Genomic DNA, 17,891 nt, shown 5'->3' with positions numbered 1-17,891 from the left:
TTTGAGAGGAGCTGAGCCCCAGTTTTCCCATCTGCAAAATGGGAATCAGTAATGCCTACTTCATGGGGTTGTGAGGATTCTGTGAGGCCATCACACATAGGCCTAGTTTCCAATGGTCTCAAATGGGCTCTGCAGAAAGGAGAAAGGTTCTGGCTTTAAGGAAAAACCACCTCCCTACGTCAGCATCCTCTTAGCCCTGTGGCTCAAGCTCCTGAAATGACTTAACAGCCAGATTAGAATTTAACTTCCACTCCACCGTCAATTACCAGAGAGAGCAAAGTCTGAGTGGGCACAGGGCCTTGCCTACCACGTCTTTCCAGGCCATGAATGATCTGGAGAGCACAGATGGCACGGGGCCCTTGACACATGAACCACAGAGCCACTAATGAGTGCCACGGTGGTAGGAGACCAAAAGAGAGGAAAGAAGACATTCCAGAGGCTGGGAACAGCTGGGGCCAGGAAGGTTCCAGGACAGGGGGACACTGTTAGGTAGACCCCAATAGACAAGTAGGTACAGAGTTGATGGTCCAGGGTGGCCTGGTTGACACCTTGCCCCCAGCATCCTGGGGACTCAGCCAGGAAGATTGGATTTGGGTGACAGGTGGGAGAGAAGGGCATGGGAGATTTGTGTGGGAAGGGCCCTGTGAGCAGGCAGCCGGCTGGAAAGATTTGCTGGCCCCCACCGGCCTCCTGCAAGCTGGCTTTTTATGACAGAGCTGGGGGAGGAAGATGTGGAAACTCCCCCAGCCCCTGCAGAACCACCCACAAGGGCTCCACTTCTGCACCTGTCTAAGAGAGACACGCCCCACTCAAAGCCAATTCCGAGGGCGGCCAGTATTAGCCAAGGAGTGTCCATCCTCCCGCTCTGCTGCACCTAGCCTCTCCCTCATCTCCCCACAGCCTGGCGGCTGTTAGCCCCAGTTTCTTAGAGGCAGTTGAGACTCCAGAGGCCAAGTACCTTGTCCAGGAGTAGACAGCTAGTCGCTGGCTGAGCTAAGAAGCTTTATTACCAGCCTTGGAGGAGGCCATCTAGATGGAGGGTTTTTCTCCGGTGCTTCACCAGCCGCAGGAAATGGCAGAGTACACAGGGAAGTACCCCTGCGGACTGAGGCCGCCACCCGCAGGCCCTTTCCAGGGAGAGCCCTGCGGGAAAGGGCGCCTGGTACCTCCGGGCCCCGGGTCTTCCACAGAGGGTGATTCAGAGGCGACACCTGGTGCCCCGAGCCGCGGAGAGCTGGGGGGCGCTTCTGACAGTGAGAACAGGGGCCCTTTATGTGAAATGCAATCACATGGGCGCGCAGGCAGCTCGGTTTTCCGTTCCTAGAAGCGCTGATGAAGCCACATCCCTCTCCTTCCGCTCCTGAGGTGCTCGGGAGCACCGGGACCCAGGCCTGGCGCGCGGCAGCGGCGCAGCCCTGGGGTCTCGGGAGGGCCAGATTCAAAGCTCTCCCAGGCTCAATTATCCACTAAGGGCTGGGAGCTGCATCATCAGCATCTCCAGTGAAGCTGGAGGCCAGGCCGGGGAGGGGGAGCGGAGGAAGGGAGTCTGCATGGGGGAAGGAGGCAGGCAGCGAGCGCCTGCCCCTCCCCGCTCTCCACCCGGGGCGGTCTGGGCAGCTCAGTCTGGGCACTCCGGGTGACCTTGGCGAGACCCCTCTGGGCGACCTCTCTGGGGCGCTGCACGTCTCAGCCCATCCTCGGCGCTCGGGGGCGCTCCTCCCGGCCGGAATCGATGAGCGGGAGTCGCCCGGAGGGGAGCGCTCCCGGCGCGGGGGACCCAGCAGCCGGCGCACGGGGCCCTGGGAGAGGCCGGGCGCGCCCCTCCCGGGGAACTACCAAGCGCCGGGTCTCCCCGGGCTGGCTGGTGCTGTCAGCTGGATCCTGAAGCGGGGTGGGTCTGCAGGCAGAGGCGCCTGCTTTGGGGACCTTTCCTGTCCAGGCAGGAGCGCTCTCTGTGCCCTGCCGCTGCCCGCGGGGACCAAACCCCGCCACGCGAGGGGGCGGCACCCCCATGCCCGGCCGGGAGAGTGGGCGCGAGGGGGCTGTTTGTTGTCCGCTGTGGCTCCCGCCGCCCGGCATTGCACCCCCGGCAGACGGCGGCCCACGAGCCTAGAACCGACGAAGGACCCCACCTCCCCGCCCTAAGATTGGGCCACGACGGCGGCAGCCAACACCTGCCAATGAGCCCCCTCCCCTGGCCTCGTCAAGGAATTGCGAGGCCGGGGAGAACGCCCCCACTCCGGCCCGACTCCCGGACCCAGCGCCCTCGGTACCCGCCTTTCCAGAGTCCCCACACTCCCATTTATCTTAAGCTACCGTCCCTTGGCCAAAGCGCCCTGGCCCCCAGCTAGGTGATCGGAGGCTGGGACCACCTCCCCGCCCCATCCTCATCCCCCGCCCCGCGAAGCCGCAGAGGGCAAGGAGGGAGGCGGCGCCGGGGAACTCACCAGCTCTCCCGAGCCCTGCCCCGGGCGGCTCCCGACCCCGGCTGTGTCTGTGGGTCCCCCAGCCGCAGCTGCTCCAGCGGCGACAGAGCCGGCTCTGCTCCGCCGCGAGCCTCCGCGCCGCCTCTCGGCTCCTCCCCCAAGGCGGGGCCTGAGCTCCCGGGACTGGGGTGGGCGCGCTCAACCCCATCCGGCTTGAGAGGCAGCGCCGGACAGGGTCCCGGCGCACTCGGGTGGGGACCCCTCTTCTGAGCTGCAGGAAGTTGAAACTGGTTGGGACGCGGCCAGGCTTCGGAATAGTCCTAATGCTGCCTCCTCCTCCAAAATAGTTTTCCTAACCCCAACCCCGACCATGGAAAGAGGGAAGCCAAGGACGGTATCCCTGCTCCCATTTGACAGACGGGAATCCTGAATCCCAGAGTGGAGTAGTAACCTGCTCAAGGTCACACAGAATGAATTCCAGGAACTCAGGGTTCCTAGCTTGAAGTACTGCGCGGCCTGAGTCTGAAGGCTTCCCGGGAGGTCCAGGGGCCGGCCCTGGCCTTGCGCTGGGGACAGAACTGTGGGGCCAGGTCGCCCAGCTGGCGGGGGCGAGACATGGGGGCTGTGGCCTGCGGCGTGGACTCGCATCATTTCCTCTTTCTGGAAAGAAGAGAGGTGAAGCGCTGGAGGAAGGAAGTGGTCGTACCTCTGCTGACGTCTGCCACCCTTTGAGGTGTGCAGGATGAAGATAGGGGCTGCTTCCCTGAGATTTAACGCTAAAAATAAAAAGCAAAACATACCCGGTGACTTCTGTCACCTTATTCAAGCCTCTTTCTGGGGCTGAAGGCCTCTGCGCTCTGTGCACCAGCCTTTCTTTACTTTACATCACAATAGGTTTAACTATTTAAGTTGCTGGGAGTAACCCCCCTTCCCCCCGCCGCCACCATCACCACCCCAGGAAGAGAAGAGAAAGTTCATAAACAAAGCGGAGAAAACATCCCCAAACATTCTCTGAAATCCACATTTGCTGAACCCTGGCCTTAGAACAATAGGTTTCTCTTCTCCACAAAGGCCTTGTTTCCTGAGCTTTCCCGGCCTACAGATGAGAGCCCTAGGCACCCTAGGGCCAGCCAGCTGGGGAAATTCAGAGTTTAAGTTTGGGGAGTTTGGGGATGGTACCCAGTTAATTTAATTCTCAGCTGTCATGTTTGAGGAACTCTCCCGAATCCTTTTTTTTTCACTACCAATGTTCTTTTGAGACCACTAGCATCACCTGAGTTTAGTGATTTTCTGTGTGCTCAGTCAACGTTCTTGGGGGAGAGAAAATCTGTGGGTTGAACTTGTTCCAGGCCCCCAGGCCCTCCCCAGGAACTGTGCGAGCCCCCTTGATTGGCTCCCTGGCTCCCTCTCAGTTCATTAATAATCCAGTTGTGAATGACACTGTTTCAGGAAAAGCAGTTAGACAGCAAAGCGGGTGGGGAAGGCTTAAAGTGATGTTTAAAATAACCCAAGGGGATCATTGTTCTCCGCAGAATGTTTCCATTGATTGATAACGAAGAGCCATGGGCTGAGAGGATGGGAACCCATCTCTCCAAGGCTTTTGTGGCACCTGGGGCCTGTGTTCCTAAAATGAGGCGCTTGGAGGGGCTCCCAGCTCCAATGACATGCTGTTCATTCACCTCTCACACAGTGTTTGGTATCAGAAGTTAAAGTAAATTCAGAATAAGTTGGAGGACTTACATGTCCTGATTTCAAAACTTACTAGGAAACTTCAGTCATCAAGGCAGGGTGGTATGGGTATAAGGATGGGCATACAGACCAATGGAATAAAACTAAGAGTCCAGACAGAAGTCCTTACGTTTACTGCTAATTGATTTTCAACAAGAGTGCTAAGACAATTTAATGGGGAAAGAATAGGGTTTTCAAAAAATGATGCTGGGACAACTGGATATCCACATGCAAAAGAATGAATTTGGATCCCAGCTTCATACTATATACAACATGTAGATCTAAATGTAAGAGCTAAAACTGTAAAACTCTCTGAAGAAAACATAAGCCTAAATCTTCATGACTTTGGATTAAGCAGTGGTTGCTTAGATATGACACCTATAGCACAAGCAACAAAAGAAAAAATAGATAAATGAAAAACTTTTGTGCTTTTAGGAGTATCATCAAGAAAGTGAAAAGATAGGACTGGGCCTGGTGGCTCACACCTATAATCCCAGCATTTTGGGAGGCTGAGGTAGGTGGATCACTTGAGGCCAGGAGCTAAAGACCAGCCAGGGCAATGTAGTGAGACTCTGTCTCTACAAATTCTTTCAAAATTAGGCAGATGTAGTGGTTCATGACTGTAGTCCTAGCTATTTAAGAGGATTGCTTAAGCCTAGGAGTTCAAGGCTGCAGTGAGCTATGATGGTGCTACTCTACTCCAGCCTGGGTGACAGAGCAAGACCCTGTCTCTTAAAAAAAAAAAAAAAAAAATTAAACGTAAAAAGAACAACAAGAAAGTGAAAAAATAACTGTTATAAGCTGAATTGTGTGGCCCCCAACTCATATGCTGAACTGTACTGGTTACAATCCCAGAACCTCAGAATGTAACTGTGGATGGAGATAAGGTCTTTAACGAGGTGATCAACTTAAACTGAGGTCCTTAGGATGGGGTCCTCATCTAGTGACTGGTGTCCTCATAGGAAGAGACACTAGAGATGCGCCACAGAGAGGAAAGACCAGTGGAAGGCACAGGGAGAAGGTCAACTACAAGCCAAGAAGAGAGGACTTGGGGCTGGGGGACCAGACCTGCCAATACCTTGATCTCAGAATCACAGCCTTCAGAATTGTGAGAAATAAATTTCTGGGGATTTGTTTGTTTGTTTGCTTTTTTGAGATGGAGTTTCACTCTGCTGCCCAGGCTGGAGTGCAGTGGCACGATCTCGGCTTACTGCAACCTCCACCTCCCGGGCTCAAGCTATTCTCCTGCCCCAGCCTCCCAAGTAGTTGGGACTACAGGCGCGTGCCCCTACGCTTGGATAATTGTTGTATTTTTAGTAGAGTAGGGGTTTCACCATGTTGACCAGGCTGGTCTCGAACTCCTGACCTTAAGTGATCCACCCACCTTGGCCTTCCAAAGTGCTGGGATTACAGATGTAAGCCACCATGCCCAGCCAATTTCTGTTGTTTAAGCCACCCAGTCTATAGTATTATGTTATGGCAGCCTTGGCAAATTAATACAACATCCCACAGAATGGAAGGAAATATTTGCAAATAATATTCCTGGTAAGGGACTTATATCTAGAATATATAAGGAACTCTTACAACTCTATAATAAAAAGACAGATAACTCAATAAAAAATGGGCAAGGAGCCTGGGCAACATGGCAAAACCCTGTCTCCACTAAAAATGCAAAAAGTTAGCTGGGCATGATGACATGGGCCTGTAGTCCCAGCTACTGGGGAAGCTGAAGTGGGAGGATTGTTTGAGCCTGGGAGGTGGAGGTTGCAGTTAGCCGAGATCATGCCACTGCACTCCAGCCTGGGCGACAGAGAGACCCAGTCTCAAAAAAATAAAAATAAAAATAAAAAAATAAATGGGCAAGGGATCTGGATAGACATTTCTTCAAAGAAGATAAATATACACATGGCCAAGATGCTCAATATCATTAGCCATCAAGGAAATGCAAATCAAAGCCACAATGAGATACCACTTCATAACCACCAAGATGGTTATAATAAAAAAGATAGGCAATAACCAGCATTGGTAACGATATGGAGAAACTGGATCCTTCATGCGTTGCTGATGGAAACGTAAAATGGTGCTGCTGCTTTGAAAACCAGTATGACATTTCCTCAAAATTTAAAACACAGAGTTACCAGATGGCCCAGCAATTCTACTCCTAGGTATATACTCAGGAGAAATAAAAACATACATACACAAAAACTTACACACAAATGTTCATAGTAGCATTATTAATAACAGCTAAAAAGTAAAAACAACCCAAGTATCCATCAAAGGATAATGGATAAATAAATCATGGACAATCCATTGTTACTTGGCAATCAAAATGAATGAAGCATTGACATATGCCACAACGTGAATGACCCTTGAAAACCTTGTGCTGAGTGAAAGAAGTCAGTTCCAAGGCCATACACATATTGTATGACTGTATTTGTATGAAATGTCCAGAATAGGCCGACCTATAGAGACAGAAATCAGATTGGTGATTGTCTAGAGCTGGGAAGGGGTTGTTGGAAGCAAATGGGGGGCTGTCTCAAAAACAGTACCAGTTTTTCTTTTGGGGGTGATAAAAATCTTTTAAAATTGATTGTGGTGATGATCACACAACTATGGATACATTAAAAGCCATTGAATTATATACTTTAAGCCAGTGAATTGTATGGCATGTGAATTACATCTCAATAAAATTCTTCCAAAAAAAAAAAGTTAAACTATGCTCTCATCCTCCACACCTCTGTCTCCTGTCCACAGGCAGGAAAGTCTCTTCCTTTATTTTGGAGGTCATCTGTGGTAAGACACTAAGGGACAGTCCAAGGCCACTGAATATTCTATGAGGCTATAGGAAAATGTTTGAGGGCCTGCAAATAAATAAATGGGCTCCAACATACAAAATCTAAAACAGTGATGTTAAAAAATATAGAGTTAAATGTCAACATAACTTCAGGTCAACTGGTCAACTGCAACTCAGTCAATTCATAGTTACATATAAATTATACAGAAGGTAGAATTTGGGTGAATTATATGGTTGCTATGCGGCAAGGTCTAGAGACTCCTGAGTCTGTGAAAAATGAACTAATTCCAGCTTTTAAAGGGATTCATCCTAGAGGTTATCTGAACCAAGATTTTTTGTTTGTTTGTTGGTTTTTTGATACAGAGTCTCACTCTCTTACCCAGGCTGAAGTGCAGTGGTGCGATCTTGGTTCACTGCAACCTCTGCCTCCTGGGTTCAAGTGATTCTCCTGCCTCAGCCTCCTGAGTAGCTTGTATTACAGGTACCCACCATCATGCCTGGCTAGTTTTTGTATTTTTAATACAGAATGGGTTTCCCAGTGTTGGCCAGGCTGGTCTCCAACTCCTGGCCTCAAGCGGTCCGCCAAAAGTGCTGGGATTATAGTCGTGAGCCACTGCACCCGGCCTGAACGAAGGTTTTTGTTTATATTTTTGTTTTGTTTTTTTTCCAAGACAGAGTCTCACTCTGTCATCCAGGCTGGAGTGCAATGGCATGAGCATAGCTCATTGCAGCCTTCTGGGCTCAAGCAATCCTCCCACCTCAGCCTCCGGGTAGCTGGGACTACAGTCACATGCCACCACACCCAGCAAATTTTTTTTTTTTTTTACTTTTAGTACAGATATGCTCTTGCTATGTTGCCCAGGCTGGTATTAAACTCCTGAGCTCAAACAATCTTGCTAGAATTATAGGCATGAGCCACTGCACCCGGCCTGAACCCCTGGTTCTTTTTTTTTTTTTTTTTAGATTTATTTATTTATTCATTTATTTTGTTAGTTTTTTTAATACACTTTAAGTTCTAGGGTACATGTGCACAACGTGCAGGTTTGTTAATGATGAGAACCTGTGGTTCTTAATATCAGCCTGTGGGCAGGTGCTAGGCTGGCTACATTCATTCGTTCATTCATTCAACAGATACTTAGTCTAATGCTAGACCCAGAGTAAGCTTTGATAGTGGCCCTTGTCCCCTTGTTGTTACTGCTGCTGATGAAGATGATGGCTCTGGGCCAAGCCCAACCAACAGAGGAGCAGGAAGTACAGAGGGTTCAACTTGGGTTCGAGTAAAAATGAGCCAAGAAAGAGAAAGGCATCCCAGGTAAGAGTTCTGGCCCTGGCATGAACTTGCTGGGCGGTCATTTCCTCTTCTGAATGTCGGTTTCCTGGTCTGTACAATTCTGATTGTACAATACTTGCAAGTGCTTGTATGTGTGGTTTTTTCCCACGTCCTCATGCTTTTGTGGGAAGTGACTTTTGTTTTACCTCTTTTGTAAGCTCCCCAAGAGCTGTTTGCATGCAGTAGGAGCCCCGTAAGTAGGTGGAAGGACCCCAGGCATTTAGGGCTAGTGGTGAGCTCAACCTGTGATGCTGTGAGGATAGGGGTAACTAAGAGTGGGACAGACTGGCTTTCATTTTTTTTTTTTTTTTTGAGATGGAGTCTCGCTCTGTCACCCAGACTGGAGTGTAGTGACGTGATCTCTGCTCACTGCAACCTCCACCTCCCGGTTCAAGCAATTCTCCTGCCTCAGTCTCCCGAGTAGCTGGGACTACAGGCGCCCGCCACTACGCCCAGCTGATTTTTTGTATTTTTAGTAGACACGGAATTTCACAGTGTTAGCCAGGATGGTCTTGATCTCCTGACCTCGTGATCTGCCTGCCTCGGCCTTCCAAAGTGCTGGGATTACAGGTGTGAGCCACTATGCTCCTCCGGCTTTCATTTTTATGTTCAATTTATGGAGAATCTTGTGCAGTGACTCTCAGTCTTAGTGGTACTTTGGAATCACTAAGAGGTTTTAAATTTTTCTGGTGGCTGGGTTCTACCCCAGACCCTTTGAATCAAAATCTCTGGCGGTTTATTTTTAGGCATACACACAGATCAAAACAACTCCCGAGGCATGCTGAAAATGCAACTTCACTCAGCCAGGATTAAGAATTACCACCAGCCAGGCGCGGTGGCTCAAGCCTGTAATCCCAGCACTTTGGGAGGCCGAGACGAGCGGATCACGAGGTCAGGAGATCGAGATCATCCTGGCTAACACGGTGAAACCCCGTCTCTACTAAAAAATACAAAAATCTAGCCGGGCGAGGTGGCGGGCGCCTGTAGTCCCAGCTACTCCGGAGGCTGAGGCAGGAGAATGGCATAAACCCGGGAGGCGGAGCTTGCAGTGAGCTGAGATCTGGCCACTGCACTCCAGCCCGGGCGACAGAGTGAGACTCCGTCTCAACAAAAAAAAAAAAAAAAAAAAAAAAGAATTACCACCAAAGTCAGTGTTTCACAAGTTCTGGTGACCACAAAGTGGGTAGTGAATGGGAGAGGGGGTTTAGTCCGTTTTCTGTCGCTATAAGAGAGCACCCGAGACTGGGTAATTTATTAAAAAAAGAGGTTTATTTAGCTGACAGTTCTGCAGGCTGAGAAGTTCAAGGGTATGGCCCAGGTTTCTGGCAAGGATTTTTCTCTATGGCAACATGGTAGAGAAGGGAGAAGGTCAAAAGGGAAGCAGACATGTGCAAAGAGGGGGAACCCAAGGACTGTGCTGGCTTTATGACAACCCACTCTTGTGGGAAATAATCCATTCCTGCAACAACCAATCCAGTCTCCCCAGAGCCAGAACTCACTCACTACTGCGAGAACAGCACCAAGTTATTCCTGAGAGATCTGCCTCCATTACCCAAACACCTCCCACTAGTTGCTACCTCCCCAAACCCTCATTCTGGGGGTCAAATTTTAACATGAATTTTGGTGGCAACAAACCATATCCATGGTTGGCAGGAGGGATAGTGTTAAAATGCTCCTTCCTGGGCCTGTCCTTTGCATCCCTTTCTCATTCTTTGGTGTAGGATGGGGCCTTGGAATATGCATTTTAACAGATTCTAATGAACAATATGCCTTAGCTAATGCCTTTAGCTGCCTTGGTAGCAATGCCCCATTCTCCTCATTCTGCTTTATTCCTTATGTTGCCTTAAACGGGGTTTCCAAAATTCCAGACAAAGAAAAGTCACCTGAGGCACTTATTAAAAACGCACATTCCAGCTGGGCGCGGTGGCTTACACCTGTAATCCCAACACTTTGGGAAGTCAAGACGGGTGGATCACCTTAGGTAAGGAGTTTGAGACCAGCCTGGCCAACATGACAAAACCCCATCTCTACTAAAAATACAAAAAGTAGCCAGGCATAGTGCCACACGCCTGTAATCCCAGCTACTTGGGAGGCTGAGGCAGGAGAATTGCTTGAAGCTGGGAGGTGGAAGTTACAGAGAGCTGAGATCGCACCATTGCACTCCAGCCTGGGCAACAGAGCGAGACTCTATCTCAAAATAAATAAATAAATAATAAATAAGCAGATTGCATTTTGCAATCACGAATATAATAATTGATTGAGGGAGCAACAGCCATGAACAGCTGCTACAGCCATTGAGAGAAAAGATATTGGGTAACAGAATAGCCACACTCTTCAAAACATCATGCCACAGATCATCTACTAGTTAAAAGGGGAAAATGTACCTTTACAACAGAGAGCTCCAGTGGTCTCCGCCTTAAACGCGAGATCACACAGCATCACCCCTAGTGGGACAACCTGACATTTTTCACCCCCGCTGTGATGCAATAAGATGTACTCAACGTCTTCTATGTCATATTCTTGCCAAAAATAATTAACCTGATTTTAATCATGAGGAAAATTTAGACAAATCTAGAATGTGGGGCATTCTACAAGCCTAGACTCTCTTTTCAAAAGTTAATATCATTTTCTATAGTGGCGGGGACTTATTCCAGATTGAAAGAGATTAAAAGGACACAATAAAAAGCGCATAATGTGGGCACCTTGATTGACTCTTGGACTGAACAAGTAAATAGCTATAAAAGAAATGTTGTAAACCACAGGGAATTTAAGTATTATCTGTACATTAGAGGACATTAGTGGATTGACATTACTCTTCTTAAATATGACAGTGGTGTTGTGGTTGTGGTTATGGAGGAAAAGGTCCTTTTTTGTTTGTTTTTTGTCTGTCACCCAGACTGGAGGACAGTGGTGCTGTCACAGCTCCCTGCAGCCTCAACCTCCAGGACTCAAGCAATCCTCCCACCTCAGCCCCCCAAGCACCTGGTAGCTAATTTTTTTTTTTTTTTTTTTTGGAGACAGAGTCTCAGCCTGTCGCCCAGGCTGGAGTGCAGTGGTGCGATCTCAGCTCACTGCAACCTCTGCCTCCTGGATTCAAGCAATTCTCCTGCCTCAGCCTCTCGAGTAGCTGGGACTACAGGTGCGTGTCACCATACCCGGCTCATTTTTTGTATTTTTAGTAGAGACGGGGTTTCACTGTGATAGCCAGAATGGTCTTGATCTCCTGACCTTGTGATCCGTCCTCCTTGGCCTCCCAAAGTGCTGGGATTACAAGCGTGAGCCACCATGCCCAGCCCACAACTGGCTAATTTAAAAAAATTTTTGTACAGACAGGGTCTCCCTATGTTGCCCAGGCTGGTCTTGAACTCCTAGGCTCCAGCAATCCTCCTGCATCGGTCTCCCAAAGTGCTGGGATGATAGGTGTGAGCCACCACACCTGACCTAGGTCCCTATTTTTAGGAGACGCATGGTAAGAAGAGGGTGAGGGAGGGAGAGAGAGAAAGCAAAAATGAGCCAAAATGTTAACAACTGGAGAGTCTAGGTGAAGGGGGCTCAAGTGTTCCTTGTACTTTTCTTTCCATTTCTCTGGATTTGATATTTTTCAAAATAAGGAAAATTGGGAGGGAATGCAGGTTCTTGGGCCCTTCCCCTTGGAGATTCTGATTCAGCAGACCTGGATGACGCCTGAGATCTGTATTTTTTAAAGAGTGCTCAGATGATTTTTACCTGGAGCAAGGTGCCACTATCTCCAACACTGTGCCCAGAAGTCCCCCCGCCAGCAACCTGTGCCGCTTACTGCCTTTGGTCTTCATGTGCCTACTGGGGTATTGCCAGCCCTGCAGCACATCCTGTCCCTCCACCTGGCCTGCTGTTCCCTCCCTCTGCTTAGCCCCCAACCTCTTTCAGGTCTCAGCTCAACTGTCACTTTCTCAGGGAAAGTTTCCTAGAGCCCACTCAGCCAACCCCCCGGTAGTAGCTCTCATAATCCCAGAGACCACAGTTGTCATTTTGCACATCGTGTGGCATTGAATATTAATTCTGCTTCTCCCATTAGACAGTGTTATGTGCTGAACTGGGTCCCACCACTCCCAAATTCCTATGTTGAAGTCCTAACCCCCAGTATCTCAGCATGAGACTGCATACAGAGCACGGTCTTTCAACAGGTGACTAAGGAGCTGGGTGTGATGGCTCACACCTGCATTCCCAGCACTTTGGGAGGCTGAGGCAGGCGGATCACTTGAGGTCAGGAGTTCAAGACCAACCTGGCCAACACGGCAAAACCCCATCTCTACTAAAAAATGCAAAAATTAGCCGGGCATGGTGGCAGGTTCCAGTAATCCCAGCTATTCAGGAGCCTGAGGCAGAAGAATCACTTGAACCCGGGAGGCGGAGTTTGCAGTGAGCTGAGATCACGCCACTATAGTTCAGCCTGGGAGACAGAGAGAGATTCCATCTCAAAAAAAAAAAAAAAAAAAAAAAAAAGAATAAAAGAAGGTGACTAAGGTCAAATGAGTTCATATGGGTAGACCCTAATCCAGTAGGACGAGTGTCTTTATTAGAGGAGATTTGGAGGCAGATAAAAGATGCTGTGAAGACACAGAAGGAGGACAGCACCTACAAGCCAAGGAGAGAGAAAAAGAAGCCAGCCCTGCTGACACGTTGACCTCAGACCCCTAACCCCCAGAAATGTGAGGAAATTGTTGTCTGATCCTCCAAGTCTGCAGTATTTTGTTATGAGAGCCCCAGAACATTGATCTAGTGAGTGTCACCCTGCGATCTGATCAGACACCAGGCCTTTTTGCTTAACCCGGATTCTCAGTGCCTAACATAACCTGGCACATAGGAAGACCGAGGACATTTTTATTTATTTTATTTTACTTTTTAGAAATAGGGTCTCACTCTGTCATCTGGGCTGGAGTGCAGTGGTGCCATGATAGCATCATAGTTCACTGTAGCCTTGAACTCCTGGGCTCCAGTGACCTTCCTGACTCAGCCTCCCAAGTAGCTGGGACTACAGGTGCCATCACCACACCTGGCAATTTTTTTTTTTTTTTTTTTTTTTGTAGGCAGAGTCTTGCTCTGTCGCCCAGGCTGGCATGCAACAGCATGATCTCAGCTCACTGCAATCTCCACCTCCCAGGTTCGAGCAATTCTCATGCCTCAGCCTCCCAAGTAGCTGGGTCTATAGGCATGTACCACCATGCCTGGCCAATTTTTGTATTTTTAGTAGAGATAGGGTTTTGTCATGTTGGCCAAGGTGGTCTCGAACTCCTGGCCTCAAGTGATCTTCCAGCCTCGGCCTCCCAAAATGCTGGGATTACAGGCATGAGCCACCACGCCCAGCCACCTGGCTAATTAAAACAAATTTTTTTTTTAGAGATAGGGTCTCACTATATTGCCCAGGCTGACTTCTAACTCAGCCTCAAGCCCTCCTGCTTGGGCCTCCCAAAGGGCTGGGATTACAGGTGCGTGCCACTGTGCCTGGCAGCAAGGATTTGTTGTAGGGATGAAGTGACCCTGCTTTAGGAGGCTGGTGGAAGTGTTTGGAGGGTAGAGGAATATACTCCTGGCATACATCAGGGCTTTAATAAACAGATAATGCAGCAAGAGAATATTTTGGAAATCACAAATGGGGGTTAGGTTTCTTTCCCTTCCACGTTTGTTTTGTTGCGCTGCTACTGCGGTTGTCCTCAGCTCTCACCCGTCTAGCGATTGTCACTCTTTGCCTCTGGGGAAGGACAGATGCCAGCAACAGCAAATAAAATTGTTCCTCAGGCCTGAGTGGCAAAATTGAGCCTGGAACACCCACAGTCCAGGGGGCAGCCTGAAAGCTGAAGCGCTTTTCATGTGTTACTGCCTGGAATAAGAGAGGGAAGGTCTTTTGAAATTCTAGCAATGTAGGTTTTGGAATTCTGGAAATCTAGGCATGGAAGATACCGTCATCCTTCTGTATCTGCAGAGGACTCTGGTTCCCAAAACCAGTGTGTAAAATTTCGGGAGTCCTGCAGGATTCTGGCGAATATGGTATTTTCCACCCGCATTGGGTTGCAGATGCAGAACCCATTCATATGGGCAGCCTACTGTTTTTATTGAAAAAAAAAAAAACAAAAAAAACCCCAAAACTATGTTTAAGTGAACCTGCGCAGCTCAAAGCTGTGTTGCCTACGGGACAATTGTATACAGGCAAAGCCTGAAGTAGAAAGGCAAAATGTTTATCCCCACACAATAGATGGGTTGAAGAGATGTTCCATTTCTGAATTATCAGGGAAATGTAACTAAAACAGCCAGGAGATAAAGGTCACATCCATCAGAAAGGCAAGATAAATATAAATTAAAAAGTCTCTCAATACTGCGGTGGGCTAAGACTGTGTAAGTGGAACCCCATGGGGTGGAAGGAACCAAATCCTAGTGCAATCGTTTTGGAGGGAAATTTGGCATTACTTGGGAAAGTTGGGTACTCACGTCCATTAATACAGCAGCTCCACATTCAGGAATATCCAGCTAGGAGAAAACCCCCCATCTGTGTAGAAGACTTGTCTAAAGATATTCATTAGGCTTTATCTGCAAAAGGCTAACAACATCCTAAATGCCTACCAATGGGGGAATGGATAAATGGATGCAGGAAGGCTTTAATACCACAGAATTCTAAACAATAGAGAAAATGAACAGAAATAAAGCTGCCTGTATCAACATAAAGTTGAAAAACAAAATGAGTTGGTAAAAAATGCAAGCTGCAAATGAAGACTTACAGTGTGATACTTTTATTTATTTATTTATTTACTTTTGAGGTGGAGTTTCACTCTTGTTGCCCAGGCTGGAGTGCAAGGGCATGATATCGGCTCACTGCAACCTTCGTCTCCCAGGTTCAAGTGATTCTCCTGCCTCAGCCTCCTGAGTAGCTGGGATTACAGACACACGCCACCATGCCCAGCTATTTTTTTTTTTTTTTGTATTTTTAGTAAATACGGGGTTTCACCATGTTGGCCAGGCTGGTCTTGAACTCCTGACCTCAGGTGATCCACCCGTCTTGGCCTCCCAAAGTGTTGGGATTACAGGCATGAGCCATTGGGCCCGGCCAATACTTTTATATTTTAAAACCACAATAGCATCCATTTGTGATACCCAGATATGCACTAGAGGCATAATAAATGATAGGCTGGCTGTCTTTACCAGCTCTACAGCCCTAAGACTGTGTAAGTGGAACCCCATGGGATGGGAGGAACCAAACACTGGTGCAACCGTTTTGAAGAGAAATTTGGAGGCCTGAGTAGCATCATTCATCTTGCTCTGCACTACTGTGGATGACACCATAGGAATTCCCTTGTCTTCTGGCTTCTTGTAGGAGATGAGGGTAGAAGTGAGGCCATGTGAGTTGGCTGTGTCCCTCTACTGAAGGCCACAGCTTCTACTGCTGACCCTCTTCAGGCATTGGTAGGTGCTTACACCACTTGCCTCAGTTTCCCCATTCATAAAATGGGTATGATAAAAGTAACTGTCTCCTAGGTGCATTATGTGGACTAGATAAGTGTAGGCACTTGGCGCACTGCCTGGTGGGTTATAAATAACTCAGCAAAAGTAAGCTTTTATTGTTATTAATCACACCCTTTCTCCATAACAACAAGAAACTCCTTCCCCACCCCCACCCCTTCCTTTTTTTTTTGAGACAGAGTTTTGCTCTTGTTGCCCAGGCTGGAGTGCAATGGCACAAACTCGGCTCACTGCAACCTCCTCCCCCCAGGTTCAAGCGATTCTCCTGCCTCAGCTTCCTGAGCAGCTGGGATTAGAGGCATGCACCACCATGGCCGGCTAAATTTGTATTTTTAGTAGAGACAGGGTTTCTCCATGTTGGTCAGGCTGGTCTCGAACTCCCGACCTCAGGTGATCCACCCGCCTCGGCCTCCCAAAGTGCTGGGATTACAGGCGTGAGCCACCGCACCTGGCTCCTTCCTCACTTTTTAGACATGAAAATCTCATGGCTTCCCTTAATATTACTTGACATTCCAAAATACAGGTCTGAAAGCAATCCTTTTTCATAAAACACGGGACCACATGTGCTTTGTAATCTGAGAATTTTTTGAATTTTATAAATGCAATGTGGTGGGTGCACAGAGTCTATATCAGTGGTTCTCATATGTGAGCATGAGTCAGAATCTCCAAGAGGGCTTGTTAAAGCACAGAGGGCTGGACCACACTCATTCCGTAGGTCTGAAGTGGGGCCTGAGAATTTCCATTTCCATTTACCAGCTGATACTGATGCAGCTGGTCTCAGAACCACACTTTGAGAACTACTGCTATTTTACGACATCCTCAGAGGGCTCTAGAGCAGCAGTCCCAAATCAAACATTATTATTTCTACTGTGGGCTCAGCGTGGTGGCTCACACCTGTAATTCCAGCACTTTGGGAGGCCAAGGCGGGCGGATCACCTGAGGTCAGGAGTTCGAGACCAGCCTGGCCAAAATGGTGAACCCCAGTCTCTACTAAAAATACAAAAATTAGCTGGGCTTGGTGGCGGGCGCCTGTAGTCCCAGCTACTGGGGAGGCTGAGGCAGGAGAATCACTTGAACCCGGGAGGTGGAGGTTGCAGTGAACCAAGATTGTGCTGCTGCACTCTAGCCTGAGCGACAGAGAGAGACTCTGTCAAAAAAAAAAAAAAAAAAAGAAATAAAATTCCAGCGTGAAATGTTAATGAAAGACTATAAATAGTCTTAAGCCAGTTCGGATTAGATTTAGCTACCGAGTAAGCTTTTATAAACTGATGCAAACACTTTCAGTTTGCAGAGAATTTTGGATTTTGGAAGAGTGTAAGGGATTGTAGACCTGTAAATGAAATTTCATGACCAAAGATGAAAAAAAAACAGTAATGTTAGAACATGCCTTTTAAAACTGTACTTGATCCACCACCATCAGGCATTGTGAATGTGGAATGAACGAATGAACGTAAATAAACTCGTAAGGAAGAAGAAAGGGAGAAATAGTGGGTCTTGCATAGCTTCTATTGGCCACCAGGTGGCAGTATCAGCTCTCAGTCAAAGCTGGGGAGTGCCCGGGAGAGAGGCAATCTATGATGTTATTATGTCAAAGACAGAACCAGGCTGTGGGTAGCTGCTGTATCTATAAGAGCCCTTGGGAGTTGCTATTGCTTTGTATCCAACTACTCCAAAACTTAGAAGGGTAAAACAACCATTTAATTACGCTCACGAATTCTGTGGGTCTGAAATTTGGAAAAGGTGAAGCAGGGATAGCTTGTCTGTTCCACATGTCCAGGGCCTCAGGTGGATATACTTGTTGGCTGGGGGTGACTCGTGAGCTGGAGGTGGGGGCATGGGGGGAGGGTGACTCAATAGCTGGGAGCTGGAATCATCCGGAGGTGTCTTCATTCTCCTGTCTGGGATGGCTATCAGCTGCAATCCCTACCGAGGGGTCTCTCTGTGTGGTCTCTCTGTGTAGGCTAGCTCAGGCTTCCTCACAGCATGGGCTAGCCCGGGCTTCCTCACAGCACGGCGGCTGGGCCAGCTTGGGCTTCCTAGTATGGTTGCTAGGCTAGCTCAGGAACAACATGGCAGCTGGGCTAGCTCAGGAACAGCATGGCTATTGGGCTAGCTTGGGCTTCCT

The 17,891-nt window shown here is 48.5% G+C and overlaps 1 protein-coding gene across 2 annotated transcripts in view; it reads right to left on the bottom strand.

Annotated features, from left to right (window-relative positions):
- PPP1R16B (protein phosphatase 1 regulatory subunit 16B) overlaps positions 1-2,564 on the bottom strand; it is a 119,861-nt gene extending 117,297 nt beyond the window's left edge. For both annotated transcript variants that reach the window (XM_010355354.2, XM_030914829.1), the window contains exon 1: positions 2,448-2,564. The gene's annotated coding sequence lies outside the window, so the exon portion shown is untranslated. The remainder of the gene's footprint in view (positions 1-2,447) is intronic.
- Between the last annotated feature and the right edge of the window lie 15,327 nt (positions 2,565-17,891).

Source organism: Rhinopithecus roxellana, chromosome 13 (genome assembly GCF_007565055.1).
Source record: "Rhinopithecus roxellana isolate Shanxi Qingling chromosome 13, ASM756505v1, whole genome shotgun sequence".
Classification (NCBI taxonomy): Eukaryota; Metazoa; Chordata; class Mammalia; order Primates; family Cercopithecidae; genus Rhinopithecus; species Rhinopithecus roxellana.
This window is presented reverse-complemented; position numbering and strand designations above follow the sequence as displayed.